This window comes from Oncorhynchus gorbuscha, linkage group LG01 (genome assembly GCF_021184085.1).
Source record: "Oncorhynchus gorbuscha isolate QuinsamMale2020 ecotype Even-year linkage group LG01, OgorEven_v1.0, whole genome shotgun sequence".
Classification (NCBI taxonomy): Eukaryota; Metazoa; Chordata; class Actinopteri; order Salmoniformes; family Salmonidae; genus Oncorhynchus; species Oncorhynchus gorbuscha.
In genome coordinates, this window is record NC_060173.1 from 19,794,862 (window position 1) to 19,807,954 (window position 13,093).

General features: G+C 47.3%; 1 pseudogene; it reads left to right on the forward strand.

Annotated features, from left to right (window-relative positions):
• LOC124040252 overlaps positions 1 to 5,955 on the forward strand; it is a 19,578-nt pseudogene extending 13,623 nt beyond the window's left edge.
• The last annotated feature ends 7,138 nt before the right edge of the window (positions 5,956 to 13,093 follow it).

The window sequence follows — 13,093 nt, forward strand, 5'->3', positions numbered from 1 at the left end:
TACAATCTTGTATTAGAAAGAAACGTTTGTTGTAAAAAGTGCAATAAAGTAGGTTAAATTAGATTATTTTGCAAAAAAGTTGCAGGAGCCTCTCACGCACAGCCGTTCACTCCAACATGCTAGCTCCGCCCCCCCAAAGGCTAATTTTCTAGCCCCTGATATATGCTTACTTGCTAACCCGGTCTGCTAACTGCTAGCTTGCCGGGCCCGGTCTGCTAACTGCTAGCCCTGGCTAACTGCTTGCTTGCTAACCCGGTCTGCTAAATGTTAGCCCCTGCTAACTGCTAGCTTGCCCTGGTCTACTAGCTACTAGCTTGTTTAGCCCCGGCCTACTAACTGTTAGCTTGTTAGCATTGGCCTGCTAACTGTCTGAATCGCCATGTCCCCATCCAGCCCAACCACTCACTGGACCCATATGTTTACATGGCTACGCCTCTCTCTAATATCAATATGCCTTGTCCATTACTGTCCTGGTTAGTGATTACTGTCTTATTTCACTGTAGAGCCTCTAGCCCTGCTCAATATGCCTTAACCAACCATGTTGTTCCACCTCCTACATATGCGATGACATCACATACAAACTAAGCTTGATGCCCTCAATCTCACACAAATGATCAATGAACCTACCAGGTACAACCCCAAGTCAGTAAACATGGGCACCCTCATAGATGTCATCCTAACTAAGTCGCCCTCCAAATACACCTCTGCTGTTTTCAATCAAGATATCAGCGATCACTGCCTCATTGCCTGCATCCGTAATGGGTCTGGGACCAAACGACCACCCCTCATCACTGTCAAACACCCCCTGAAACACTTCTGCGAGCAGGCCTTTCTAATCGACCTGGCCGGGGTATCCTGGAATGACATAGACCTCATCCCGTCAGCAGAGGATGCCTGGATATTCTTTAAAAGTGCCTTCCTCACCGTCTTAAATAAGCATGCCCCTCTCAAAAAATGTAGAACTAGGAATAGATACAGTCCTTGATTCACTCCAGACCTGTCTGCCCTTGACCAGCACAAAAACATCCTGTGGCGTTCTGCATTGGCATCGAATAGCCCCCGTGATATGCAACTTTTCAGGGAAGTTAGTAACAAATATACACAGGCAGTTAGAAAAGTTAAGGCAAGATTTTTCAAACAGAAATTTGCATCCTGTAGTACTAACTCAAAAAAGTTCTGGGACACTGTAAAGTCCATGGAGAATAAGAGCACCTCCTCCCAGCTGCCCTACTCTGAGGCTAGGAAACACTGTCACCACCGATAAATCCACTATAATTGAGAATTTCAATAAGCATTTCTCTACGGCTGGCCATGCTTTCCATATGGCTACCCCGACCCCGGTCAACTGCCCGGCACCCCCACTATTTCTCCGTTACCCAAATCCAGATAGCTGATGTTCTGAAAGAGCTGCAAAATCTGGGCCCCTACAAATCAGCCGGGCTAGACAATCTGGACCCTCTCTTTCTAAAATTATCTGCCAAAATTGTTGCAACCTCTATTACTCAAATCAAATCAAATCAAATTTATTTATATAGCCCTTCGTACGTCAGCTGATATCTCAAAGTGCTGTACAGAAACCCAGCCTAAAACCCCAAACAGCAAACAATGCAGGTGTAAAAGCACGGTGGCTAGGAAAAACTCCCTAGAAAGGCCAAAACCTAGGAAGAAACCTAGAGAGGAACCGGGCTATGTGGGGTGGCCAGTCCTCTTCTGGCTGTGCCGGGTAGAGATTATAACAGAACATGACCAAGATGTTCAAATGTTCATAAATGACCAGCATGGTCAAATAATAATAAGGCAGAACAGTTGAAACTGGAGCAGCAGCACAGTCAGGTGGACTGGGGACAGCAAGGAGCCATCATGTCAGGTAGTCCTGGGGCACGGTCCTAGGGCTCAGGTCCTCCGAGAGAGAGAAAGAAAGAGAGAATTAGAGAGAGCATATGTGGGGTGGCCAGTCCTCTTCCGGCTGTGCCGGGTGGAGATTATAACAGAACGTGGCCAAGATGTTCAAATGTTCATAAATGACCAGCATGGTTGAATAATAGTAAAAGGCAGAACAGTTGAAACTGGAGCAGGAGCATGGCCAGGTGGACTGGGGACAGCAAGGAGTCCTCATGTCAGGTAGTCCTGGGACATGGTCCTAGGGCCCAGGCCAGTTGAAACTGGAGCAGCAGCATGGCCAGGTGGACTGGGGACAGCAAGGAGTCATCATGTCAGGTAGTCCTGGGGCATGGTTCTAGGGCTCAGGTCCTCCGAGAGAGAGAAAGAAAGAGAGAAGGAGAGAATTAGAGAACGCACACTTAGATTTACACAGGACACCGAATAGGACAGGAGAAGTACTCCAGATAAACAAACTGACCCTAGCCCCCGACACATAAACTACTGCAGCATAAATACTGGAGGCTGAGACAGGAGGGGTCAGGAGACACTGTGGCCCCATCCGAGGACACCCCGGACAGGGCCAAACAGGAAGGATATAACCCCACCCACTTTGCCAAAGCACAGCCCCCACACCACTAGAGGGAAATCTTCAACCACCAACTTACCATCCTGAGACAAGGCCGAGTATAGCCCACAAAGATCTCCGACACGGTACAACCCAAGGGGGGGGGGGGGGGGGGGGGGGGGGAACCCAGACAGGCCGACCACAACAGTGAATCAACCCACCCAGGTGACGCACCCCCCCAGGGACGGCACGAGAGAGCCCCAGCAAGCCAGTGACTCAGCCCCCGTAACAGGGTTAGAGGCAGAGAATCCCAGTGGAAAAAGGGGAACTGGCCAGGCAGAGACAGCAAGGGCGGTTCGTTGCTCCAGAGCCTTTCCGTTCACCTTCCCACTCCTGGGCCAGACTACACTCAATCATATGACCCACTGAAGAGATGAGTCTTCAGTAAAGACTTAAAGGTTGAGACCGAGTTTGCGTCTCTGACATGGGTAGGCAGACCGTTCCATAAAAATGGAGCTCTATAGGAGAAAGCCCTGCCTCCAGCTGTTTGCTTAGAAATTCTAGGGACAATTAGGAGGCCTGCGTCTTGTGACCGTAGCGTACGTATAGGTATGTACGGCAGGACCAAATCAGAGAGGTTGGTAGGAGCAAGCCCATGTAATGCTTTGTAGGTTAGCAGTAAAACCTTGAAATATTACTAGCATGTTCAACCTCTCTTTCGTATCGTCTGAGATTCCCAAAGATTAGAAGGCTGTGCGGTCATCCCCCTCTTCAAAGGGGGTGACACTCTAGACCCAAACTGCTACAGACTCTATCCCACCCTGTCTTTCTAAGGTCTTCGAAAGCCAAGTTAACAAACAGATTACTGACCATTTAGAATCCCACCATACCTTCTCCGCTATGCAATCTGGTTTCAGAGCTGGTCATGGGTGCACCTCAGCCACGCTCAAGGTTTTAAACGACATCATAACCGCCATCGATAAGAGACATTACTGTGCAGCCGTATTCATCGACCTGGCCAAGGCTTTCGACTCTGTCAATCACAACATTCTTATTGGCAGACTTGACAGCCTTGGTTTTTCAAATGATTTCCTCGCCTGGTTTACCAACTACTTCTCTGATAGAGTTCAGTGTGTCAAATCGGAGGGCCTGTTGTCCGGACCTCTGACGGTCTCTATGGGTGTGCCACAGGGTTCAATTCTCACGCCGACTCTCTTTTCTGTATACATCAATGATGTTGCTCTTGCTGCTGGTGATTCTCTGATCCACCTCTACACAGACGACACCATTCTGTATACTTCTGGCCCCTCCTTGGATACTGTGTTAACTAACCTCCAGACGAGCTTCAATGCCATACAACTCTCCTTCCGTGGCCTCCAACTGCTCTTAAATGCAAGTAAAACTAAATGCATGCTATTCAATCGATCACTGCCCGCACCTGCTCGCCCGTCCAGCATCACTACTCTAGACGGCTCTGACTTAGAATACGTGGACAACTACAAATACCTGGGCGTCTGGTTAGACTGTAAACTCTCCTTCCAGACTTATATTAAGCATCTCCAATCCAAAATTAAATCTAGAATCGGCTTCCTATATCGCAAAAAAGCATCCTTCACTCATGTTGCCAAACATACCCTCGTAAAACTGACCATCCTACCGATCCTCGACTTCTGTGATGTCATCTATAAAATAGCCTCCGACACTCTACTCAACAAACTGGATGCAGTCTATCACAGTGCCATACGTTTGGTCACCAAAGCCCCATACACTACCCACCATTGCGACCTGTACGCTCTATTCGTCACCAAACCCACTGGCTACAGGTTATCTACAAGTCTTTGCTAGGTAAAGCCCCGCCTTATCTCAGCTCACTGGTCACCATAGCAGCACCCACTCGTAGCACGTGCTCCAGCAGGTATATTTCACTGGTCGCCTCCAAAGCCAATTCCTCCTTTGGTCGTCTTTCCTTCCAGTTCTCTGCTGCCCATGACTGGAACGAATTGCAAAAATCTCTGAAGCTGGAGACTCACATCTCCCTCACTAGCTTTAAGCACCAGCTGTCAGAGCAGCTTACAGATCACTGGACCTGTACATAGCCCATCTGTAAACAGCCCATCTATCTACCTCATCCCCATACTGGTATTTATTTATTTATTTATTTTGCTCATTTGCAGCCCAGTATCTCTACCTGCACATTCATCTTCTGCCGATCTACCATTCCAGTGTTTAATTGCTATATTGTAATTACTTCACCACCATGGCCTATTTATTTCCTTAACTTACCTTATTTGCATTCACTGTATATAGACTTTTTGTTTTCTTTTGATCTACTGTATTATTGATATGTTTTGTTTATTCCATGTGTAACTCTGTGTTGTTGTATGTGTCGAATTGCTACGCTTTATCTTGGCCAGGTCACAGTTGCAAATGGGAACTTGTTCTCAACTAGCCTACCTGGTTAAATAAAGGTGAAATAAATAAATAAATAAAGAAGCCTTCCTCAGCGATGATGGCGGTGAGTGAGTTGTTATAGGGGATAATTGCTAAAAAAAATGGAGGGAGGCTATAGATACTGAGCTGCGAGGGGAAAGGGTTTGGACACATGGAATGCCTGGCAAAGGTTGTCTAATGCAGGTATCTCATAATTCCTCCTCTCCCACCAAAGTCCCACCCCAGCTAATGCTTTTCAAAGCTGTTTCCTATAGTGAATAAACAACTATGATGGTCAAATTTCTTCCAGATAAGTAGTTTTTCAGTTTTCCATTTTCATCAAAAGGAATAGGTACTTGTGAAGGAGAATTAAAAATAGTCTCTAGTCCAAGTGAAGGCTTCTCCTTCACAGTGCTGTAACTATTACTAATGGTGAACAGGATTAGCACAGGTCTGCAGTGACAGTATCCTGTGAAGTGTGATGAACTTGTCAAGAGTTGGAGCAGAAGATGCATACCCAAAGAAGGTTAACAGACTAATGACTCAAACTTGAAAAAAATTAACAAATAGTATTTCCACAGTAAATTCCCTCGGTGCTTTTCAACATTTGCATCAACAATATTTGTCTTCCCTACCCAGCTTACACATACTTCTACAAGGTCTCCAAGTACTGGAGGTTTGACACCAGAAGATGAAGGTTGACCCAGACTACCCCATATCCCCAGCGTGGACCCAGATACAGATGACACAGTTACAGGCCGCAAGTGGCCAACAGTGGACCAGCCAAAACCACAACCACCAGTTGGCTCAGTCCCAGATGAGGTGGACAGAGAGACCAATTAGGATTACACCAACGATGTGGATTATGAACCTGATGCGAAGGACAAAGGGGTGGATGTGGTGGTGAGGATGGCTGAGAACGAGGCCAAGGTTATGACCCTGATCATAGTGACCGTACCCCTGGTCCTGGTGCTGTTCATCCTACTTTTGATCTATGCTATTATCAACACCCTGCAGAAGAAAGTACCCTGTCCTGACTTTTGGTCCACTGCAAACGATCCCTGCAGGAGTGGGTTTGATCTGCTCCATAAATGGATTCACACACACGCAAACACATACACACACCATACATAGGCACATTCCATTTGAACACATATATACACACATGCATTACATAAAAATACAAGCACACAGTTTCCCTATCTTTCCTCCATGGTGCTTTACCTGATCTTGATTTAAGCCTGTTTATAACAGATAATATGCACTTTTAACGTCTCGTGTTTAGATTTTTGTTAGTTGCGGTTGTAGTTTTAAGCGTGTTTCGCTACAGATTTCCGTGAATGTCCTTATAAAACAGAGTGGTGGTGCGTGAATGTCTAACAGTTGTGTGTGCTGTAAACACAAGACCACCGTCTCCCACTGTGTCTTTCCTCTAGTCTACCCCCTCGACCACAACAGCCCAGACTTTATCCACAAAGGGGAAAAGTTTGATACACTCCCTCGGGCGAGATTAAATGCAGGGGTTATTATCATATACATCGTGCACATATTTAGAAAGGGTTAAAGCCTGCTAGAACAGAGCTGGGTCTGGGTTACATTTCCCAGATGCTGCTAATTTAGTTGTTTTGGGTGCAGAGCCAGGGAGGGGTTAGGAGGCCTGCCAGTTAGAGTTCTCTTTTCTTAGGAGGGAGGCAAGGGGAGACGAGGAGGGAAGGAGGTGGGACGAAGGGGTGGGAGGGAGGTGGCACGAAGGGAAGGGTCGGAGCTCCATTGGCATTGTGCTACATGAACTAGATTAATGAGTCACACTCCTATTTTTTCATACTTTTTTCCAAAGCGGTTTGGCTGGAGATATCTTCCTATGGGTCTCCCCCTCTCCCATGCTGTCATGTTTCACTATATGTTTCACATACTCAATCTGCAGTCTCTCTTTATCTGGGAGTCCACTCTCCACTGTCTGCCTAGGAGAGGCTTTAATGCTAATCTGTGATGATATGTCACATGGGTTTGTGATGAGAAAAGTTGGTATTCATTTTGAACTTAACCATAAGTGATGTCCCATAAATCTTCTTGTCATTTAAAGAAATGGAAATGCCCCTCTTTGCACCCTCTCCCTTTGTTACCAACTCTTTGTGTGCCAACTTCTCTCATTCAGAGGCCAAATACTTTTATACAACACCCAGAGTGCAATTGTTGTATTGTGCAATTGACAGATGAAGACCAATAGTTAAAGGTTTTTCCTCAGCAAAGACACTATCACATGTAAGAAACAATGGTCGTATATACTTCAGGTTTGTGGTCAATTTTGTTTCAACAGTGTTCTGTCATTTATTGTTTGTGTTTTGTATTGGTTGGCTGTTGGAGAGGAAGGAATACTTAAACTTGTAGTTCTACAAACAATATTTTTATTCCAGTTTTTAAAATTTGTACATTTGTATTGTGCTCTCTGTCCGTTAGCAGAGTTAAATGATGCGTGCAGGACATGCTCTGTAAAGCTTTTACGCAAATATATAAAGATTTTGCAATAAAACATGAATTAAGTCAAACCAGTCTTTGCATGCAATATTGGGTGAAAATGCTATTAGGAGTAGGCAGACTATAGTGTATTCAATGTATTTATATATACAGTTGAAGTCGGAAGTTTACATACACTTAGTTTGGAGTCATTAACCACTCCTCGTTTTTCAACCACTCCACAAATTTCTGGTTAACAAACTATAGTTTGGCAAGTCGGTTAGGGCATCTACTTTGTACATGACACAAGTAATTTTTCCAACAATTGTTTACAGACAGATTATTTCACTTATAATTCACTGTATCACAATTCCATTGGGTCAGAAGTTAACATACACCAAGTTGACTGTGCCTTTAAACAGCTTGGAAAATTCCAGAAAATGATATCATGGCTTTAGAAGCTTCTGATAGGCTAATTTACATAATTTGAGTCAATTGGAGGTGTACCTGTGGATGTATTTCAAGGCCTACCTTCAAACTCAGTGCCTCTTTGGGAAAAAAAAAACATTATGGGGAAATCAGCCAAGACCTCAGAAAAACAATTGTAGACCTCCACAAGTCTGGTTCATCCTTGGAAGCAATTTCCAAACGCCTGAAGGTACCACGTTCATCTGTACAAACAATAGTAGGCAAGTATAAACACCATGGGACCAGGCAGATGTCATACCGCTCAGGAAGGAGACGCGTTCTGTCTCCTAGAGATGAATATCTTTGGTGCAAAAAGTGCAAATCAATCCCAGAACAACAGCAAAGGACCTTGTCAAGATGCTGGAGGAAACAGGTACAAAAGTGTCTATATCCACAGTAAAACGAATCCTATATCGACATAACCTGAAAGGCCGCTCAGCAAGGAAGAAGCCACTGCTCCAAAACCGCCATGTCGTGTTTTTGGCATCATTAAACTGAAGACTGTTATTTTATCAAATCAATTCTCTGTAACTATTATTACGTGATTAACCTCTCTTTGGTAGGGGGCAGTATTTTGACCTCTGGATGAAAAGCGTTCCCAAAGTAAACTAACTGTTACTCAGGCCCAGAAGCTAGGATATGCATATAATTGATAGATTTGGTTAGGAAACACAAAGTTAATAAAAATGTTAAAATTATGTCTGTGAGTATAACATAACTGATATGGCAGGTGAAACCCAGAGGACAAACCACCCACCCCCCCCAAAAAAAGTTTGGGCCCACCACTATTTTCAATGGCTATCACTTTTATTATAAGGCCAAGTCCTCCCAGATTGCAGTTCCTAGGGCTTCCACTAGATGTCAACAGTCTTTAGAAAGAGTTTCAGGCTGGTTTTTGGAAAAATGAGCCAGAAATTGTAGCTTTTCTAAAATGGTGGCTCCCAATTTGGCTGTAGTGTTTCCAAGCGAGTGGAAGAAAGCGTGTTCTTTAGTATTTTTCTCTGGTAATGACAATAACGATTCTCTGTCTTATATTTTATCGTGTATTTACATATTAGGGTACCTACGGTTTGATTATAAACGTTGTTTGACTTGTTTGGAAAAGTTTTTATTAGTAACGTTTGGGATTCATTTTGTATGCATTTTGAGCTGAGTTTTTATGGATATAAAGGACATTATCGAAACAAAAGGACCATTTGTAATGTAACTGGGACCTTTTGGAGTGTCAACATTAGAAGATCATCAAAGGTAAGGCATTTTTTTAAATCGCTATTTCTGACTTTCGTGTCGCCTATGCCTGGTAGAAATATGTTTTTCATGTGTTTGTATGTGGGGCGCTGTCCTCAGATAATCGCATGCTGTGCGTTCCCTGTAAAGCCTTTTTGAAATCTGACACAGCGGCTGGATTAACAAGAAGTTAAGCTTTATTTTGATGTATTACACTTGTGATTTTATGAAAGGTAAATATTTATAATACTGTAGTTTGAATTTCGCACACTGCAATTTCACCGGATGTTGGCCAAGTGGGAGGCTACCGTCCCACCTGCCCATAAGAAGTTAAACTAATCACGTAAATGTAATTAACTAGGAAGTTTGGACACCAATGAAAATATTCAGATTACAAAGTTATCATTTTCCTAATATAACTTTCAGATATTTTAATATCTGATCAATTAGTCTTCTAATTAATGAATTATTCTATACCTGACGTTAGTCTCATTCCAAACGCCGTAAATTGTTGGTTATCTGCACGAACCCAGTCTTCACTATGAATCATCCATAAATCAATTGTCTCAATCATTTATTTACTAACTAACTAAATAGTCATATAAATGCATAAATAAACAAACAAAGTAGATATGGTCACAGGGAAATGATAGGGAATGTGCCCTAGTGGGCTAAACCGGTATGGTGGCTTGGTAGACAAAGGGACTGAAGGGCACGAAAGACAAAAGACACTACACAGTTGATAATTCTAACAATTGAAATGCTAATCCTTTGCACAATGAACGCTCACTCATTTGGGAATAATTGCAATCAATATACCCTGCTCAAAAAAATAAAGGTAACACTTAAACAACACAATGTAACTCCAAGTCAATCCACACGTCTGTGAAATCAAACTGTCCATGTCACGCCCTGGTCTAAGTATTTTGTGTTTTTCTTCATGTATTGGGTCAGGCCAGGGTGTGGCATGGATTTTTTGTATTGTGGTGTGTTTTGTCTTGGGGTTTTGGTGTGTATGTATTTGGGATTGTAGCTAGTGGGGTTATCTAGCAATGTCTATGGCTGTCTGGAGTAGTTCTCAATCAGAGGCAGGTGTTTATCGTTGTCTCTGATTGGGAACCATATTTAGGCAGCCATATTCTTTGAGTTTGTCGTGGGTGATTGTCCTTAGTGTCTTTGTTCCTGTCGCTGTATTTAGTTGACAAGTATAGGGTGTTTCGGTTTTCATTACGTTTATTGTTTTGTAGTGTTTTGTGTTTATTTCGTATTTACGTTTGTTTTCATTAAACATGGATCGCAATCTACACGCTGCAGTTTGGTCCGACTCTCCTTCACCACACCATGAAAACCGTTACAGAATCACCCACCACCAACGGACCAAGCAGCGTGTTAACAGGCAGGAGCCACAGGAGAGGCAACAGAGGCAGCAGCAGCAGGAGCAGCAGCAGCTGCAGTGGGAGAGGCTGCACCACCTGGAGAAATGGACATGGGAGGAAGAACTCGACGTTAAAGGACCCTGGGCTCAGCCTGGAGAATATCGCCGCCCCAAAGAAGAACTGGAGGTGGGGAAAGCTGAGAGGCGCAGATATAAGGAGGCAGCACGGCGTAGCGGATAGAAGCCTGAGAATCAGCCCCAAAAATGTATTGGGGGGCTCAGGGAGAGTGTGGCAGAGTCAGGAGTCAGACCTGAGACAACTCTCCCTGTTTATCGTGAGGAGCCAAGGAGGAGACCAGAACCAGAGCCGGTGTTGGAGGTGAGCGAAACAGAGACTGTGAAGGAGTTAATGGGGAAATTGGAGGAGAGAGAAATGAGGGAGTTGCTGTGTTGGTGCTTTTTGCATGGAATTCGCCCGACGGAACGTGTTGGGGATTTGATGGCACCTGGGTTAGCGCTCCATACTCGTCCTGAGGTGCGTGTTAGTTGGCTGGTGAAGTTGGTGCCAGCCTCACGCACCAGGCCTCCTGTGCCCATCCCTAGCCTTGCACGTCCTGTGCCAACACTGCTCTCAAGATCTCCAGTACGCCTTCACGGTCTAGCCCATCCTGTGCCACCTCCACACTCCAGTCCTCCGGTAGTAGCTCCCCGCACCAGGCTTCCTGTGCGTGTCCTCGATCCAGTACCACCAGTTCCAGCACCACGCACCAGGCATTCAGTGCGCCTCGCCTGTTCAGCGCAGCCAGCGCTTTTCTCCTCTCCTGCGCTGCTGGAGTCTCCCGCCTGTTTAGCGCAGCCAGAGCTTTTCTCCTCTACAGCGCTGCCGGAGCCTCCCGCCTGTTCAGCGCAGCCAGAGCCTTCCTCCTCTACAGCGCTGCCGGAGCCTCCCGCCTGTTCAGCGCTGCCAGCCTGCATGGAGAAGCCAGAGCTGCTAGCCTGCATGGAGCAGCCAGAGCTGTCAGTCTGCATGGAGCAGCCAGAGCTGTCAGTCTGCATGGAGCAGCCAGAGCTGTCAGTCTGCATGGAGCAGCCAGAGCTGTCAGTCTACATGGGGCAGCCAGAGCTGCCAGTCTGCATGAAGCAGCCAGAGCTGTCAGTCTGCATGAAGCAGCCAGAGCTGCCAGTCTGCAAGGAGCTGCCAGTCTGCAAGGAGCTGCCAGTCTGCAAGGAGCTGCCAGTCTGCAAGGAGCTGTCAGTCTGCAAGGAGCAGCCAGTCTGCAAGGAGCTGTCAGTCTGCAAGGAGCTTTCAGTCTGCAAGGAGCCACCAGTCTGCCCAGCATCGCCAGTCTGCCCAGCGTTGCCAGTCTGCCCAGAGCCGCCAGTCTGCCCAGCGCCGCCAGTGCCGCCAGTCTGCCCAGCGCCGCCACTGCACCCAGTCTACCCAGCGCCGCAGGTGTTCCCAGTCTGCCCAGCGTTGCCAGTCTGCCCAGCGCCGCCAGTCTGCCCAGCGTCACCAGTTTGTCAGGATCAGTTAGATCCACCAGTCAGCCAGGATCCACCAGTCTGCCAGGATCCGCCAGAAGTGCCAGTCAGCCAGGATCCGCCAGAAGTGCCAATCGGCCAGGATCCGCCAGAAGTGCCAGTCGGCCAGGATCCGCCAGTCAGCCAGGATCCGCCAGTCAGCCAGGATCCACCAGTCAGCCAGGATCTGCTAGTCAGCCAGGATCTGCCAGATCTGCTAGTCAGCCAGGATCCGCCAGAAGTGCCAGTCGGCCAGGATCTGCCAGTCGGCCAGGATCTGCCAGTCGGCCAGGATCCGCCAGTCGGCCAGGATCCGCCAGTCAGCCAGGATCCGCTAGTCAGCCAGGATCTGCCAGATCTGCTAGTCAGCCAGGATCCGCCAGAAGTGCCAGTCGGCCAGGATCTGCCAGTCGGCCAGGATCTGCCAGTCGGCCAGGATCCGCCAGTCAGCCAGGATACGCCAGTCAGCCAGGATCCGCCAGTCAGCCAGGATATGCCAGATCTGCTAGTCAGCCAGGATCTGCCAGTCGGCCAGGATCTGCCAGATCTGCTAGTCAGCCAGGATCCGCCAGAATTGCCAGTCGGCCAGGATCTGCCAGTCGGCCAGGATCTGCCAGTCGGCCAGGATCTGCCAGTCGGCCAGGATCCGCCAGGATCCGCCAGTCAGCCAGGATACGCCAGTCAGCCAGGATCCGCCAGTCAGCCAGGATATGCCAGATCTGCTAGACAGCCAGGATCCGGCAGTCGGCCAGGATCTGCCAGATCTGCTAGTCAGCCAGGATCCGCCAGAAGTGCCAGTCGGCCAGGATCCGCCAGTCGGCCAGGATCTGCCAGTCAGCCAGGATCCGCCAGTCAGCCAGGTTACTCCAGTCAGCCAGGATCCGCCAGTCAGCCAGGATATGCCAGATCTGCTAGACAGCCAGGATCCGGCAGTCGGCCAGGATCTGCCAGATCTGCTAGTCAGCCAGGATCCGCCAGAAGTGCCAGTCGGCCAGGATCCGCCAGTCGGCCAGGATCTGCCAGTCAGCCAGGATCCGCCAGTCAGCCAGGTTACGCCAGTCAGCCAGGATCCGCCAGTCAGCCAGGATATGCCAGATCTGCTAGTCAGCCAGGATCCGCCAGTCGGCCAGGATCTGCCAGATCTGCTAGTCAGCCAGGATCCGCCAGAAGTG